The following is a 16,575-nucleotide window of genomic DNA, read 5'->3' on the forward strand; positions in this document are numbered from 1 at the left end:
ACCTCATCTGCCATAAATCACGACCATTGTCATAACCAGTGAGTTTGGCTTCGAGTCCTGCTGGCCCCAAAGCAGTCCTGTCTCATAGCGAGGGGAACAGACACCTGGCCAGGAGTAGGTGAAATGGCTCTGGTCGGGGCGCCTGGGTGGCTCAGTTGGTTAAGCGACTGCCTTCGGCTCAGGTCATGATCCTGGAGTCCTGGGATCGAGTCCCGCATCGGGCTCCCTGCTCGGCAGGGAGTCTGCTTCTCACTCTGACCCTCCCCCTCTCATACTCTCTCTCTCTCTGTCATTCTCGCTCTCAAATAAATAAATAAAATCTTTAAAAAAAAAAAAAAAGAAATGGCTCTGGTCACCAAGACTGAGCTTGCTAAGGCAACCCACCAGGGGACTGCCTATTTTGGGACCTTCTTTGGGAGTGTGGTGGTTTAGCTTTTGGTGGTTGCTCCTAATTTGGCTCTTCTTGAGTCCTTGACTTGGGGGGAGGGGGGATAAATATATCTGCAATACATTTTATTTTATTTATTTATTTATTTGTTTTTTAAGATTTTATTTATTTATTTGAGACAGAGAGAATGAGAGAGACAGAGAGCACATGAGAGGGGGGAGGGTCAGAGGGAGAAGCAGGCTCCCTGCCGAGCAGGGAGCCCAATGCGGGACTCGATCCCGGGACTCCAGGATCATGACCTGAGCCGAAGGCAGTTGCTTAACCAACTGAGCCACCCAGGCGCCCTCTGCAATAACATTTTAGATGTGATGTAACTTCCAAGGGTGTAGAAAACAGTTACAGAGGGGATTATTATTATTATTTTTTTAAAGATTTTATTTATTCATTTGAGACACAGAGATACAGAGAGAGAGAGAGCATGAGCAGTGGGAGAGGCAGAGGGAGAGGGAGAAGCAGACTCCCGGCTGAGCCAGGAGCCCGATGTGGGGCTCAATCCCAGGACCCCGGGATCATGACCTGAGCCGAAGGCAGACGCTTAACCATCTGAGCCACCCAGGCGCCCCCAGAGGGGATTATTTACTAGTGCTTTTATGGAAAGCCAGTGGAGACCAAGGCACCAGGCAAATAATACATCTCGGTTCCTATATTAGCAATACATACATCTCCATCAGCCTGTACCACAAACCAGGAAATGGTAGAGCCAATGAGAAATAATCTTCACAGTTTCAGAGATTACAGATACAATCATAATAGATAATAAGTTTTTGCACATTTATGCTTAGTGATTATGTCAAAGAATGATATTCCGTTTTGGCCTTCTTCCAAGTAAACCACCCATCTACGGGAGAATAAAATGGCTGTTGTATTTAAAGTCAGCATGAGGAAAAAGGCAGAACTTAAGTGTGTTGAGGTCTCCTTTCCCCCATACTTGCTAACCTGAATTAGTAGTCTTGATTAGCACAAAGGCAAGGGGTGTTTTCATCACTAGGATGAAACAAATAAACCCTCTGGGTTCACAGTTAGTACAATAATCAGAAATGTTAAGATTCAAAATGTTATTTGTGCGTTTACACAAGGCTGTGTTGTATATATGCTATTTCAATCAGACAAAGAATGAGTTTGGGGTTCATTTTCTCGTGTGTAGTAGCTGAGAATAGGGTAAAGCCAGTGTACCCTTTTGAGGGATCCGGATATAGAAAAAGAAGTATAATGTCACTTCCTTCCATGAGAAATTGTTTTCCTTTCTTTTTCCTTTTTAAGACCAAAAGGTTGCATTGAAAGATTAGAAAATCTGGCAGCATGGCCAAGGTTCCCACTGGACCACAAACCGTTTTGATACCCAGGCTCTTTACTCATTTAGGTTTACTTGACAGACTCAGTAGATCAGACTTGAAAGGACAAAGGTTGCTTACCTCTCCTCTGGGGCAAGGAAGCCTAGCCCTGCAGGACACCAAGCCCCGTCTGCCCTCCCAAGAGGTGGAAGAAGACATACTGTTTGTTCCTTCATGATGAGTCAACCACCCAGACACAATCCATTTCTTGCCAGCCCTGGTGTAACTTTCTGCTTCCACAGAGGACAAGATTGGTTTGGGTTTCCCCATCATCTCCCCAGGCACTGAGATTTGCAGCCTTGACAACCTTTTTGGCTCTTCTCTTGTTCTTTGCCTGACAGATCAATCAGCTGCCAAACCTAGATTCTCCCAGCAGAGCTCTTGTGCCCAGAACCTTCTCTGCATTCCCCACACCCACCTCTATGATGCTACCTTAACACAGACTCTCCTCATCTCTTGCCTGGACCCTCCTGATCTGTGACATCTTACCAGGTCTGCTGGCTCCAGTTGATCTTTTTTACTTTCTTTTCCATTTCCCATGTCCCATCCTTATCCCCACGCTCAGGTGGAATGCAAACTCTCTTTTTCCTGGTGCCTGTCCTGGCTTTTTCTGCTTCTATCATCATTCCACTCTCTCAATCTAAAATTCCCTCCCTCTCTTCCCACTTATTCAAATTTTACCTCTCTTTCAGTAGCCATAAATTTCACTTTCTCCCTGAATCTTTCTCGCTGGAAGTAATTACTCCCTCCTTTAAATTGCCACAGCACTTTGCACGTATTGCCTTTTAAAGCACTTACCCCCTTCACTCTGTTTACAAATAGTGTCCCTATTGGATGGTAAATCTTTGAAAAGTAGAGTTCATTTTTTTAAATGATTTTGTATGCCCACAACTCTCAGAATGGTACCTTGCAAGTATTTTTTAGCAGGTCTTTAATATTTGTTAAAGGAAGAAAGGAAGACAGGAAGGCAGGCTAAAATCTCCTGCAAGGCCCAAACGTATTTAGTAATAGAAAATTAATTATTTTTTTGGTTACTGCTTCCTCACCTCTATAACGTAGAAGAAGAACTGGAATATCATTTCTAAATCTACTTTATTCAATATGAGAAATATAGGGCAAACATATTTCTACATTGCCGTTTCCTTATTTGATGCTATTCATCTATGGGCTAGCTTTAGAATCACTAACTGCCCAATAACCTGCAAAGCGGGTGAATTCCTGAAGCATATCACAGACGAGAATGTGAGCTCCTGAGAGACAGGACCTGAAACCGAGGCGAAGGGTAGATTGTACTTGCTATTTGCCACCTAATTTCATTGATCGAGTAGGCATGTGAGTTGCTTTGGGGACATGCTGTGTCTTTGGCCTAGCCTGTGATGTGACTGGGATGAGTGGCCCTCGGGGGTGTGGTAATGTGGCTGGTGGCTGGTGAGACTCAGGTCCTAATGCTGTCACTTACCAGTGAGTGAGCTGGACATGTTTATCAGTCTCTTTGCTTGTAAGTGAAGAAAATTTTCCTTACTTCTAATGTTCTTTTTGGTTCTCAACACCTGGGAGTCAGGCCGGTAGATGATAATTTTCAGTACATCGAAACAGCAAATGACCCCAGAAAGCCATGGATGTGAGCAGTCTGAAGACAAATGGGAATTCTGGAGATTGTATTTTCAAGTGGCACCGTCGAGATTCCCTGGTATTTTTTGCACATTGCCATAGTGATGTAGCTTCATACAAATGTCACATGTTAGCATTCTGTTGTCCTTCTCAGAATTCTTCCCCGAAGATACTGGGGCAGTCTTCAGCCGTTCCCTTAAGTGTACCAACTTGCTGCCAAAGCCCCCCTTTTCCTTCTGCTCTCAGCCTATGGACAACACAAGAAAACTGAGTTACTGCTACCGTTTCTTGTAATAGTCACAACCAAATGTTATGCTATTGCATATTTATGTTTTCTATAAAGCTATTTGTAGACACTACTGTAAATAGTTTCATATGATAAGATGCACATTGGAATATGGAATTAATGCTCTTGGCTGTTTGATATTTATGGAAAGAAATACATAATGAGATCTAAAGGTTTTCCCTGGCAGGAAAGAAAAAGCTCATCGAAGTTTACATGTGGCAATAAACTTCATTTAAAAAATGGTTTCTGTAGAAAAGATGGTGTTAGAATGGTCTTGTTTTGGTTGCATGATACATACAGTAAAACTTTGGTTTATAATTAATTTTAAAATATGTAAAATCCAGCCAAGCCTCTTGATAGAATTGCCTCATAAAATTGCAGAAATAATTATATGGGGGAGGGGGTGGAAATTAGAAGAGGCAATTAAAGAAGATGACAGAATGAGGAAGCCCAGCAACTGGCCAAGCTTGTTTGTGGGGGGGGGAGGAGGGAGAAGATAGAACTCTTGAATAATTTCTCAATATGGCACATTTAAAGAAGTATAAAGCACAAATGGTAATCCTGAAAAAGAAAAAGAATGGTTATAATTGTGATCTTCATATTTAGGGATTTCCAGATTTGAAGATCATGTAAGCATTCCTTTGGATAATTTCAAAATTAGAAAATATATCAAGTATCATTAGGCATGTGCTCAAGTGCTAAGTGGTACAGATAAATCTAGAACAGCAAGATGGCACCATGATAAAGAGAAGGAATCCTCAAAAAACTTATCAAAAATGAAATTTTTTTTTGAAAGAAATCTTTAAAAATGTGCCCCTCATCCAGAAACTCCACAGCATCTAAGGAAACATATATGTACCTATAACGATTTGTTGATGTTGTTTACTCAGTTTATTTATAATTAGAAAGAAAGAAAGAGAAAAAGAAGGAAAGGAAGAAAGGAGAAAGAGAAAAGCTAGAAACAACACATTTCCAGTAAGGAATTATTTACATAAGCTGTGCACGTCCACCCATACGAAGGAAGAATATTTTAATGATATGGAGCAGTGATGGGAACCACTGAGGGCAGGAAGCAGGGGAAGGAAGAGGGTGAACATTTCTACTTTCTTGTATTCTGGAAAGTTCTCAAGGAAATGCAGTTTATCTTAGCAATCTTCCAGTTTTCCTTTCTTGCTCTTCTCTCTTCTTTCGGATCCTGAAATTCTCAAGCTAACTCAGTCACTACAACACCTCTGTGTCACAGAGTTATTTGGAGTCCTCTCTCCTAAACTATTTATGGCTTTTACAATTTTTTTTTCCCCTGCCTTCACTAATAAATCCACAGAATGTCTCAAAAGATGCTGGGGTGTGTTTGGGGCTTTTTTTTGTTGTTACAACCACAGCTGCGGCCCAGAGCTGGGACTTTGGTGAAGGGTTTGGGCTACTGTTTGCTAGGAAGAGCTAATCTACAGATGAAGTGTCGCAAGTCAGTGACTGCCTGCAGTAACTTTTCATAGAATCCGATCACATTTGTTCTCTGCACTAGAGTAGCAAGTAAGTGACTGGTATTTTAGCGGCAAATGGGTCCCACTCCTGTGCCAGCCTGGCAAATCAGGAGGAGTTAAAAATGAGAAAGAGCCTCAAACGCTTTAACGTTGTTCGTTAATGGGTTTCCGTCTTGAAGTTTATTATGCCTGGTTATATTTTCTCCTAACTTTTCCAAGCACTTTGACATCTCCTTTTATTGTGGCCTTATAATTACCTGTCAGAAGGTAGGTGAGGTGCTATCGTACCCCTTTGAGAAGTGATGAAAGTGAGGCCCAAGGAGGTAATCATAGAGCCCAGGCTGACCGGCTCTCGGCTACACACTTTTATCTTGCAGATCGCAAGTAGGAGCCCCCTGGAAGCCAATCCATTATTACTGTAGAAACTAAGGCAGAATTTGAAACTATTCCCAAGAACTCAGCCTGAGGTTAGAGATTTAAAGTCACATTAAAAAAAAAAAAAAATCAGAGCAGCTGTTTGTCCTTGAAAGGAATGGAGAGTTTCATATGCTGAGATAATAATACATCTAGACTGGTGGTTTTTAAGTAGGGGCAATTTTGCTCCCTCACCTCACCGCTCTCCGCAAGGACATCTGGCAATGTCTGGAGACGTTTTTGGTTGTCCCAACCGGGAGGGAGTATTACTGGCATCTTGCGGGTGGCAGCTAGGGATCCTGCTAAATATTGTACAAGGAAGGCACAGGATGGCCCCCATAACAAAGAATTACCTGGTTCGTAATATCAGTAGTGCCAGGGCTTGAGGAACCCCGCTCTGCATGTCTCTCTGCTTTGGTTAAGGGTGGTTGCTCTCCATTTGTCACAGGTACAGTTGCCGCCATCAGAATTACATAAACTAACTGGCAAAACTTTTAAATTAGGGGCGCTTGGGTGGCTCAGTCGTTAAGCGTCTGCCTTCAGCTCAGGGCATGATCCCGGGTCCTGGGATCGAGTCCCGCATTGGGCTCCCTGCTCAGCGGGGAGCCTGCTTCTCCCTCGCCCTCTGTCCACTCCTCCTGCTTGTGCTCTCTCTCTCTCTGTCAAATAAAGAAATAAAATCTTTAAAAAAACCCCAAAACTTTTAAATTAAAGAGAGTTTGCTCATGTGTTCCTTCTACCCTGTATTTGGTGCTTCCTCTTTGTTCTTCATCCCTTCTCTTAGTTCTTTCCCCTTAGTTGCCATCCTCCCTATCGCCTTGGCTTACTTCGTATTCCTGTGTCTTCCTCCAACCTCATCCTCTTTGCCAGCACACTGACGTGGTTCCGCTCCACTCTGGGACCCCTTTTTTTTTTTTGCTCTCTAAGCCAGCACTGACTCTGGGCAGAGACAGGCTACTGGGTGCAGCTGCAGGCTCTGGAGGAGCCACCAGGAATGCTGGCTGGGCCTCTCTTGGGGACTGCCTATCTTAAAAATTCAACTATTATTTTTGGATGGATGGTTGGGTGGAGGAAGCAGAAGTCTGCCCTGAGTGCCTTAAAACCTAGAGGCTAATTTTTCTAGAGATAAAGCAAACTTCTACTCTTCTCCTGGGAGGTGGGTAAACAATTATATCCCATAATCCCCTATGCATTGTAACTCTATCTGCTTAATATTCATCGACTATGCCTAAGTAGTCTCCGGCCATGCAGATATTTTCAGCTAGCTCTTAAACAAAGGCAGAATTGAATGTACTTATTAAAAGGAACACTTAAAGTATTATAGGGACTTGGTGATTTTTTTGTGAGGAAGGAGGTGCAGAGGGCCAAGTAATGTTAATTTTAATTTTCCAGAAGGACGCTGTTAAGGATGAAAAACATTCTTTGCATCTCAGTAATAAAAATTAGAACTACATATCCTCAATAATTGATTTCTGAAACATGATTGGAATAACCATAACTATGTTAATCAGCCTCATTAGGGTCAGCGCTGAGCTAGGTAAAATGCATCCGTTGTCTTCAGCTAGACTACAGTCTTAGCTCAGCAGTTCTCAAAGTGAGCCCGCCCCAAACCCCGGATGCTCCTGAGATACTTCCAGAGGATTTTTCCTAATGCTATTAAGATGTTATTTGCCATTCTTTTGTCTGTGCCATTCTCCTCACTAGTTGTGCACTGACTGATGATGCACACACAATGAGAATTGCGGGTGTGTGGCCGAAACCTTAGGTGGTGGCTCTGAAGTGTCCTAGTTGTCATTGTATTCTTCGCCTCCATGCTCTCACAGTAAAAAAAAAAAAAAAAAAAAAAAAAAAAGTTTCACTTAAGAAGGTCCTTTTTGAAGCAGTAAAAATTATTATACTTTGTTAAATCTTGACCCTTGAAAATCTGTAGTTTTAGTAATCTGGGTGACAGAGTGCAAAGTACACGTAAAGCGCTGTGGCTGCATACTGAAGTATGAAAGTGCAATGATTGTCTTGAAGAAAAGCGCTAGGCAGTTGTTTGAGTGCAAACCGAGCGAGCCACTTTGTTTCTATGGAACATCATGTTTACTTGAATCACTGAAATGCAAACTATTTATTTAAACTTGGGTGTTTGGCAGAAGTTTTCAGAAAAGCAAATGAAGTGAGCCTGTCATTTTTTAAAAATATTTATTTATTTGAGAGAGAGAGAGAGAGTGCGCGCATGTGCATGAGAAGGGGGAGGGGCAGAGGGAGAGAGAGAGGCTGAATCTCCAACAGATTCCACACTGAGCGTGGAGCCAGGCGCAGGGCTCCATCTCACCACCCTGAGGTCTCCACCTAAGTTGAAATCTTGGGCGCTTAACTGACTGAGCCACCCAGGCACCTTTCATGTAAAGGGGGAAAAACTTACTACAGTATTTTCTGAAGTTAAAATTTGAGTTTTTAAGCAAAAATCAGAATTTTGGTAAACTTGTATCTACCACAGTGAGTTTGAGAGTTTCCCACTACTAAAAGACTTTTCTGATGAATTGAGTAGTGATAACAATTAACGTGATTTTTTAGTATTGTATAAGGAAATGTGTGAAGACCTGAATAAGTCTATGTACTGATATTTTCAGTATGGCCAATGAATAATGTTACCCCTAATTATGGGTGGAGTGAAAGAGCCATTCGGGGGTGCCTGGGTGGCTCAGTTGGTTAAGCAACTGCCTTCAGCTCAGGTCATGATCCTGGAGTCCCTGGATGGAGTCCCGCATCGGGCTCCCTGCTCAGCAGGGAGTCTGCTTCTCCCTCTGACCCTCCCCCCTCTCATGTACTCGCTCTCTCTCATTCTCTCTCAAATAAATAAATAAAATCTTTAAAAAAAAAAAAAAAGAGCCATTTGAAGTACAAGATTGACCAGTGGATTTTAATGTCCCAGAGGAGGAGTTCATTGATGAGAACTTTTTGTTCACAAAAAAGCAATGAACCAAGTTCATCGGTTTTAGATTCTTTGTAAATAACCTTTAAGGAACTACCACTACTGGGTTTTGATATAGTATCAAATAGTTATATCAATAATTATCTGACTTGTTTCTCAAATTCCTCATATCAGTGAGATCATATGATACTTGTCTTTCTCTGATTGACTTATTTCGCTTAGCATAATACCCTCTAGTTCCATCCACATTGTTGCAAATGGCAAGATTTCTTTTTTTGATGGCTGCATAATATTCCACTGTGTGTGTGTGTGTGTGTGTGTATACCACATCTTCTTTATCCATTCATCTGTCGATGGACATCTTGGCTCTTTCCATAGTTTGGCTATTGTGGACATTGCTGCTATAAACATTGGGGTGCATGTGCCCCTTCGGATCACTATATTTGTATCTTTGGGGTAAACACCCAGTAGTGCAATTCCTGGGTCATAGGGTAGCTCTATTTTCACCTTTTTGAGGAACCTCCATACTGTTTTCCAGAGAGGCTTCACCAGCTTGCATTCCCACCAACAATGTCAGAGGTTTCCCCTTTCTCTGCATCCCTGCCAACATCTGTCAGTTTCCTGACTTGTTAATTTGCCATTCTGACTGGTGTGAGGTGGGAGGGATGGGTGGCTGTGTGATGGACACTGCGGAGGGTAGGTACTGTGGTGAGCACTGTGAATTGTGTAAGACTGATGAATCACAGACCTGTACCCCTGAAACAAATAATACATTATATGTTAATAAAAAAAATTTTTTTAAATGACAATTTACAAATAAAAAAATTATCTGAAAACGTTATTGAAATACTTCCTTTTCTAACTACTTACTGTGTAAGGCCAAATTTTCTTCATATATTTCAATCAAAACAGTATGTTCCAACAGATAGAATGCAGTAGATGTGAGAATCCAACTATCTTGTATTAAGCAAGACTCAAAAAATTTTGCAAAAATGTAAAATGATGTCTAGTTTTAGAAAAAAATAGCTATTGCTCATAAAAGTTATTTATGTTACCATGAAGAGTATATTAATATTATTTTAAAATAAATATTAAAACATTTTTGGTTTAGGGCGCCTGGGTGGCTCAGTTGGTGAAGCGACTGCCTTCGGCTCAGGTCATGATCCTGGAGTCCCGGGATCGAGTCCCGCATCGGGCTCCCTGCTCGGCAGGGAGTCTGCTTCTCCCTCTGACCCTCCTCCCTCTCATGCTCTCTGTCTCTCGTTCTCTCTCTCTCAAAAAATAAAAAAAAAAAGTTAAAAAAAAACATTTTTGGTTTAAATTGTTATTACAGTATACATTAATAACCAAAATCCATTATCGCAAAGGGTCTGAAGAGATCCTGAGATCAAAGACTGGAGAACAACCCGTCTGGAAGAACAGAAATTGCAATATGGAGGTACTGCAAACTTGATCTCTTCAAAGTAAATATGGGCTATTTCCTTTCTTCATTTAAAATAATAATGATTACATTTGGATAGTGTTTTATACTTTCCAAACAGCTTTTACATGCATCAATAATTTAATCCTTTGTGTAATCTTACAGGTCAGGCGTTATTTTCCCCATGCTATACTAAAGAAAACTAAGATCCAGAATGATCAAGCAGCTTATCCTAGGTCAGGTAGCCAGTGAAAGAACTAGAATCTGCCACCAGATTTTCCATTTTCATCATATTTCTGTAATACTACTAATAGGTTCAGAAACTACTAGAGATTATTGGTTTGTGAACAGTTCAAATTATAATCAATTTGAAAAGGGGTTATTAAGTTACTTTTGGGTAACAAATATTAAACTTGAATATATAATCAAATAATATTGGTTTTGAGTTATATTCTTTTTTTTTTTAAAGATTTTTTATTTATTTATTTGAGAGAGAGAATGAGAGAGAGAGAGCATGAGAGGGGGGAGGGCCAGAGGGAGAAGCAGACCCCCCGCCGAGCAGGGAGCTTGATGCGGGACTCGATCCCGGGACTCCAGGATCATGACCTGAGCCGAAGGCAGTCGCTTAACCGACTGAGCCACCCAGGCGCCCCTAAAGAAACCTTTTAAATTAGGTTAGAAATTATATCAAAAGCGTAAAAAAGTATAAAATGAAAAAAAAGTCTATGTATAAACCCTAACCTTTAGTCCCACATGCCAATAGTCTAAGGTAACTGCTATGAACAATTTCCTATATATTCTTCCAGAAACTGTCCATGCATATACCACCATACATATATTTATTAAAACACAAACACACACTCACAAATACACACAAGTGGGATCATTCTAAACAAACTACTCTGCCAATTGCTTTTTTTACTTAATATGTTTGGGTATCATCCCATTGAATTCATGTAGTTCTATTCCTTTTTTAAAGTTCTATTGGTCTATTGGAAGATGTACTATAATTTACTACTGAGTTCAAAAAATTATTGAGGTACATATCCATATAGTAAAATGCACTAATCTTAAACTTTATTTTCTACATGTCTATATACATATGCATGCACGTGTATATATGTGTATGTGTAACTGTATACTACCACCTAGATCAAAGTAAAGAACATTTCTAGCATCCCAAAAGGCCCCACTAAGTTGCGTCCCAGCCAATAACACCTCCCCAAGCCAGCAACCATTGTTCTGGTTTTTAATACATAGATCAGTTTTGTGTTTTCTTAAACTTCAAAGAAATGGAATTATGCTGTATTACTGTATTTTGGTATGTGTGTGTCTGGTTTCTTCTGCTCAGCAGCAGTTCTCTGAGATTGACCCACAATGTGTGTAGCCATAGTTTGTTCTTTTTACTTGCTATATAGTATTCCAGTGTATGAATTTATCCATTCTACTGTTGATGGATATTAGATTTTTTATTTTTAAAGGTTTGGAGATCAATAAAGGTTTAATGAATGTTCTTTACATGTCTTTTGGTGGACACATCCATTCGTTTTCTTTGGTACGGTCTTACCTGATTTCATTTTGGTTTAAATGTCTGAAAATGTCTGTAAAGGCAGCACTTTATAGAGGAAGTACAACACACCCATCACACTAGCAAATAGTGGTAGAAGGCGGATAGGTGAAATACAGAAATTATGAGTGAGTTTTTTTTTTTTTATGACAGATTTAAGAAAAACTTTTAGTTGCAGAAATGTGAAGAAAATGTGGTATAAATAAAAATCAATGTTTTAGTAAAATCTGTTTGTATGTGCTGGATGTATGATGTTGGATTCTGGTATGAAGAAGCTCCACCAGTAGAATGCTAGATAAAGAAGATATTCTGAAAAAAAAAAAAGAAGAAGATATTCTGTAAGAGTAGGACCAGTGGCTTTTTCAAGCTAAAGATATCTATCAGTAATATACTGGCTAAGCTTATCTCTGTGATTTCATTTGCATTCTTTCTGTCATATGCTTACTGGCTTATTTTGAGTGCACTATTTAAAAACCCACAGAATATAATACATGCACTCCAAATGGAAAAACTAAAGTTGTTTATCTGTAATAGTAATCTAATTTGAGGGTGCCTGGGTGGCTCAGTTGGTTAAGCATCTGCCTTCGACTCAGGTCATGGTCCCAGGGTTCTGGGATCAAGCCCCATGTAGGGCTTTCTGCTCAGTGTGGAGCCTGTTTCTCCCTCTCCTTCTGCCCCTCCCCCTGATCATGCTCTCTCTCTTGCTTGCACGTGCGCGCACTCTCTCTCTCTTTCTCTCCCCCCTAAATAAATACATAAAATCTTAAAAAAAATAAAAATAAAAACTTTTATGTTATTGTTTTTAATATTAATGATTGTTGAAAGAGTGCTATAGATGATCTACACCTGAGATCATTCTGGAAGTTTCTTTTAAAAATATATTTTGCTATCATGTGTTTTCTTACCATTTGAAAGTTCTAATTCATTGTTTATCTTTAATTAATATTTTATCTAATTCAGATCTTTGAAATCAAACATTAATATTTAATGTAGCATGTCATAAGTAAAACAGATACAATTTGAAGGTACTCTGTCACATCATTTTACCAAAATGACACCCAAAAGTAATTAGCAAATTATTTTTTGGTTTAATTTCTAAACAAACCACAACAGAACATATTAACATTTAGAATGTTCTGACATTATCATGTTTCCAAACACACACAAGGTTCTGTTTATTCATTGCCTGAAACCATTATTAAGTTAATATTACTGGAAATAGATTTATTCATGTGGTTTCTTTCTTTTGATTAAGTACTGAGAGACCTAAGTTTCGTTGTTGTTGTTGCTTTTTAAAGTATCAACGGTGGTAATTTGTGGATGTGGAATTTTTTAAAACACTAGAAGCCACATATTGCTCTCTTGCTCTGGATGTTTATTTCATTTTTTTTTTTTAATTTATTTGAGACAGAATGAGAGACAGAGCACATGAGAGGGGGGAAGGTCAGAGGGAGAAGCAGGCTCCCCGCCAAGCAGGGAGCCCGATGCGGGACTCGATCCAGGGACTCCAGGATCATGACCTGAGCCGAAGGCAGTCGCTCAACCAAATGAGCCACCCAGGCGCCCTCTGGATGTTTATTTCAAATTGCCGGCTGGACACCTCTGCTTCAACATCTTGAGCTCAGCATGTCCCAAATGGAGCCCTGACTCCCCGCCATCTCTGCCGTGCTGCTTCCTGCTCTCCGCTTCCTGCCCCTTCTTCACCCAATCTCCTTCGCTTCGGAAAAAGGCACACCCACCTATCCAGCTGCTTAAGCCGGAATCTCTGAGCTTTATCTCTGATTCTCCCCTCTTCCTACATCCCACCCAACCACAAGTTCCACCCTTCCTCCCTCATATCCATCTCTCACCTGTCTTCACTCCCTGTCCCCAATGCCACTACAGTAGCCCATCTTCTCTTGCCCAGACCGCCACAGTGGCCTGCTTTCTGCAGTGCTTTCACTTTTGATCCCCATTTGTTTTCCACACACAGTCAGAATCGTTTTTAAGAACATAAACCCGTGTTATCCTGCTTACAACTCTTAATATTACACTTGAAAAAAATTCCCACAGTGACCATTAAGCTCTAGCCACATTGCCTCTTTTTAATTCTTGAACATGTCAAGCAAGCCCTTTCCCACCTCATCACTTTGTGCCCCCAGTTTCCCCTGTTTAGGATAATCCCTACAACCTCACATGGTTAGCTCTTTCTTAGCATTCCACTCTTAACTTAAATGTAACCTTCTTGGAGTGGCCTTTCCTTGTCACCTGATCTAAGTAGCCCACTGTTTTCTATCCCTCTATTCTATTTTTTTTAATAGCATTTACCAAAATTGTTTTCTTGTTTATTGTCTTCTTTGTTGTAGCAGTCAGGATTTGGTTCAACTGCTGAAAGCCAAAAATACAGTGGCTGGAAAAGATAGTAGTTCATTTTTTGCTCATTTAAACAAAGTTTAGAAGTGGGTAGATTAAGTTTAGTTTGATAGTTCCATGATCATAAGAGACCTAGATTTATTGTCTCTAACTGCTCCACCAAATTCAGCTTGGCTTCCACCTCACAGTCCAAAATGGTTGCTCAAGTTCCAGTCATCATGGTTCTATCCAGCAGGAATCAGGAAGGTAAATGTGGTCTTTATTCAAAGTGGAAGAGGCTAAATACACAGTTAAAAATGGTGAGTTCCTTAATGAAATTATTGCTTGAGCACAGATTATCAGTTTGTGTTAAAACTATTAGGTGGCTCAGTTGGTTAAACGTCTGCCTTCAGATCAGGTCATGATCCTGGAGTCCTGAGATCAAGGCCTGCATCGGGCTCCCTGCTCAGTAGGGAGTCTGCTTCTCCCTCTGCCCCTCACCCTGCTTGTGCTCTCTCTCTCTCTCACTCTCTCTCTCTCATATAAATAAAATATTAAAAAAAAAACTATTAGGTGAATGGCTAATGAGAAAATAACCTTCATAAAGTACTCCAAAAAACTCTACACAGATTACTTTTTGTCCACAGGAGAAAAAAAAAAAAGTAGCTTTATAGCGGAGGAGTTGTCTGCCTTCACCTTACTCCAGTAGTCAAATACGCTGTTTCCTGATGTGATGCAATATGAGGTGCACAGTACCACCTATGGTGTAAGCTTGCCAAAAATGGTTGAGTCTAGGGGTGCCTGGGTGGCTCAGCTGGTTAAGTGACCAACTCTTTTTTGTTTGTTTGTTTTTAATTTTTTAAAGATTTTTATTTATTTATTTAAGAGAGAGCATGAGAGGGGCGAGGGTCAGAGGGAGAAGCAGACTCCCCACTGAGCGGGGAGCCTGATGTGGGACTCTATTCCGGGACTCCAGGATCATGACCTGAGCTGAAGGCTGTCGCTTAACCAACTGAGCTACCCAGGAGCCCTAAGTGACTGACTCTTAATCTTAGCTCGGGTCTTGATCTCAGGGTAATGAGCTCAGGCCCTGCGTTGAGCTCCACGCTAGGTGTGGAGCCTACTTAAAAGAATATATATATATATTTGAGTCTAACTGGACCTTTTGTCATAACTTCTAGGTTTATAGGAATTACAAGGAAAATAGAAAGTAATTGATACGCTGAGGAAGAAAACACACAGATTGAGAAATTGGAACATTCTATAAGACAGTTGTTCCTGTCTGTTTCTTTAACATTTTAGTCTCATGAATATAAGGACTGATTTATTTTAAGGAGACTGAGGGGACATAACCTGATGTGATGTGTGATCCTCAACTGGATCCTGGTTTGGACGAGCTAGCTATGAAGGACATTTTGTGGACAACTGGAAAAATGTCAAAATGGGTGGTCCCTAAGATATGATAGACTATTCAATGTATAGAACTGTTGAATCACTATCTTGTGCACCTGAAGGTAATATAACACTGTTAATTATACTTCAATTTAAAAAAGAAATTAGGGGCACCTGGGCGGTGCAGTCGTTTAAGCACCTTACTCTTGATTTCGGCTCAGGTCATGATCTCAGGGTCATGATCTGAGCCCTGCAATGGGCATGTTCAGTGTGAAGTCGGCTTGAGACTCTCCCTCCCTCTCCCTCTGTCCCCTGCACCCCCCAGCTCTCCCTCTCAAACACATAAATAAATCTTAAAAAAAAAGGAACTATTAAGGAATTATTAATGTCAGCTATGATTGTTATTTTGGCTATGTAGGAAAATGTTCTTATTTTTAAAAGATGCATATTAAAATTTAGGGGAAGAATGATTGCTATTAAAATTCTTCAGCATAACAAATTGGGGGTCTCTTTCTAATGAAGAAGGGGAAAATGGCTATTGGGGGCCAACAAGAAGTCTTGGGCTTACTCCACCACTGGACTGAAAGCTGCACACGAGCAGGGACTGCGCCTCTGTTGCTTCCCACGCCATAACCAGTGCCCAGCGTGGAGTAGGCACTGCATATATATTTATTAAATGAAGGAATAGACATGGATGGGAAAAGAATGCAGAAATTACCCATGACTTCAACTGACATGAAAATTCAACAGACGTTGCTTAAGGGATCAATGTACTTGAAAAACAGATAAAACTAAAATGTAACAACCATACGCTATCAAGATAACTAAGATGATAAGAAAAGATATGAAACTTCAAAAAAAGTAGAAAACATTAAAATGCTAAAATAATAATTATCAGGATACTATTATTAATTTTATTGCCCCATTCCCATTCCTTTTGGAGTCCCGGACATTGAACTGGCTTTTTGTAATGAAAAATAACCACATACAAAAAACTAAATTCTATGTGTTTTTCAAGAGATTGTTAGAAATTCAAAGAACTATTTTTTTCTCTTCCTCACTCTGACCTTCTTTCTTTCTCTTACTACTGATCTGGTAAGATAGCAAGATACCCATCTGCTGAGTACAGCTCCTTCCTATTAGCCAACGACATTCCAGGAGAGTTTTCCCCTTCCCTGCATCATTAGTTGAAAAATAATAAAGTTTTCACTGTATGTATTAAGTATTTTTTTTTTAAAAAGAAAAAGAAAACCAATGAAGCCCAAGTTATAGATCTTGTGCTTGGGGAGTCAGAATCAACACAGGTAAAACAAAAGTAAAAAATCCCAGCGATACTTTATTTTTCTGCACCGGTTTACGTTTACAAACAGC

The 16,575-nt window shown here is 40.3% G+C and overlaps 2 long non-coding RNA genes across 3 annotated transcripts in view; one reads left to right on the forward strand and one right to left on the reverse strand.

Annotated features, from left to right (window-relative positions):
- Window positions 1–16,575, reverse strand: part of LOC135361769 (uncharacterized) — a 49,336-nt gene that overhangs the window by 9,938 nt on the left and 22,823 nt on the right. Inside the window, exon 2 of the long non-coding RNA XR_010405698.1 lies at window positions 3,239–3,637. This is a non-coding gene — a long non-coding RNA (uncharacterized LOC135361769). The remainder of the gene's footprint in view (window positions 1–3,238; window positions 3,638–16,575) is intronic.
- Window positions 1–16,575, forward strand: part of LOC123851302 (uncharacterized) — a 40,891-nt gene that overhangs the window by 3,630 nt on the left and 20,686 nt on the right. For both annotated transcript variants that reach the window (XR_010405697.1, XR_006792529.3), the window contains exon 2: window positions 9,862–9,932. This is a non-coding gene — a long non-coding RNA (uncharacterized LOC123851302). The remainder of the gene's footprint in view (window positions 1–9,861; window positions 9,933–16,575) is intronic.

This window comes from Mirounga angustirostris, unplaced genomic scaffold (genome assembly GCF_029215605.1).
Source record: "Mirounga angustirostris isolate CCGP_5_RB_7025 unplaced genomic scaffold, mMirAng1.0.hap1 SCAF_10, whole genome shotgun sequence".
Lineage (NCBI taxonomy): Eukaryota > Metazoa > Chordata > Mammalia > Carnivora > Phocidae > Mirounga > Mirounga angustirostris.